The 1,913-nt window shown below is 43.0% G+C and overlaps 1 pseudogene; it reads left to right on the plus strand.

Moving 5' to 3' along the window:
• Positions 1 to 1,013: 1,013 nt before the first annotated feature.
• LOC136637539 (5S ribosomal RNA) lies at positions 1,014 to 1,130 on the plus strand (annotated as a pseudogene).
• Positions 1,131 to 1,913: the final 783 nt, after the last annotated feature.

Genomic DNA, 1,913 nt, shown 5'->3' on the forward strand with positions numbered 1-1,913 from the left:
CCTGTGAGTTAATCTAGGCCCAAAGTCACCCAGGAAGCTTCAGGGCTGAATGAGGATTCAAACCTGAATCTTGCAGGTCAAAGTCCAACCCCCAAATCATGACACTATCCTGGATCTCCAGTGTATGTTGGCTCTTCCTTGTCCCTTTCATGTCCTTCCCACATCATACCCCAGTCTCCTCCCTCTTTTGGCCTCTCCACCAGTGGAGTTGTGCTGGCATTTGAGTGCTATCTGAGTCATGCTGGCTTGGGGTACTGGTGTATGTAGAGACACACAAGTTTATTTCAAGAATAAGATTGGGCCTGTCATTTCTTACTATGCACTGTAGTTGTTGCTACGAGTTGTGACAACAGATCAACCCACAGTTGTATCTTAGTGTCTAGAAGAATAACATAAATTTTACATACCGAAGCAGAACTGTTTTGCTTGTGGAGATCAAAGGAGGTAGAAAGGGGAAAGTCAAAATGTGAATGGGCAGGAAAATGGGAATATCTAAAAAAAACTGGGACAGAGACAGAATTTTGAAAGAAAGATATACACTTTCAAAAGCACATTGTATTCCTCTCCATAAAGCAGAATTGTACACATTTATTAAATATCTTTTCCTAATTTCCAAGTTTTCTAACCAAACTTCCAATTTTGCCTAGATAGACTGAGTTATACTGCTAGATTTCTAGTGCACTGAAAAATGATTCATATATACATGTACGTGGCACTTATATTTAGAATAAGGGCATTCTAGCTGGTAAGGGAAGCTTACACAACTGGAAGCTTTGGTTGTCAAGGATTTTCCTTTGTGTTGAAGCAGTCAACCTGACTTGCTCACAAGGAGTTTCCTCAACAGAACTCACAGGATTGTCCTTTCTCACACAAAGTGTCAAGTACTCTGCAGCCTGTCCAGTTTTTGTCAGATAATTATGTGCAAAGTCTACTGTTCAATTACTTAACAAATTCAAATAAATGGTAAAAACGCTAAATTCAACAGATATTATGAGGTTAAAGATGGAGCTCATTAATGCAACTGTTACCCTGCACATGCCCAATCTCGTCTGATCTTGGAAGCTAAGCAGGGTCAGGCCTGGTTAGTACTTGGACGGGAGACCGCCTGGGAATACTGGGTGCTGTAGTCTTTCGAGACTGAAGGTTGCCAACCATCATTAATGCAAAACAAATCTGTTCAGTGGCATAGCTAGAGGGGCTGCAAAGCACTAAGTTTGGCAGAGAGCCTCACTGCAGCGTGCAAGGGGCCCCTCCCCTTCAGATCTATTCTAGGTGGTAGGAGCAAAACAGAGGCATGTGCTCAGAAGGGGAGGGGGCTCCCTCTAGCTACACCCCTGCACACGCAGGCTCGTGCGCGTGCACACTTTTTTTACTCCACTAGCTCCCACTGAATTATGCCTGATAGAAAAACGAATGTAAGTCACGCACTGTCCCACTACATTATACATATTGTTTCCTTATCTCCAACGGGTCACATCCAGAGTGCCTCTTCTGTGAACAAAAGTGCGCTCTGAGCACACAAGATCCCCATGACAGTGGGAGGGGCGCTCCACATGTACAGTGCCCTTGCGCTGGCAGCAACACTCCTCCTGCTCTTGCGATTCAGGAAGGCTTTGCCCCGAACATGACCCAACGTCATAAAGATTACTTCAGACAAATTAGAGTTAGTAGAGATTATTAAACATTTTCAAAGGGTAAGTGAAATCTCTTTCAATGACGGCGATGTTTTTTTTTCCTCTTCCTTGTACATTTTATTTAATTAAGCATAACCAATAAACACAAATGCAGTAAAAACTCAAAAATAGGCGAATACAAAAGGCAGTGCTGCATGAATATGCATTTTAGTGCTAATGGTTGGCAGGAAGGCATTAAAGCACAAAAGGCAGCTGTGTGGAGTTGGAGGCAGAAAAGGA

This window comes from Tiliqua scincoides, chromosome 1 (genome assembly GCF_035046505.1).
Source record: "Tiliqua scincoides isolate rTilSci1 chromosome 1, rTilSci1.hap2, whole genome shotgun sequence".
Lineage (NCBI taxonomy): Eukaryota > Metazoa > Chordata > Lepidosauria > Squamata > Scincidae > Tiliqua > Tiliqua scincoides.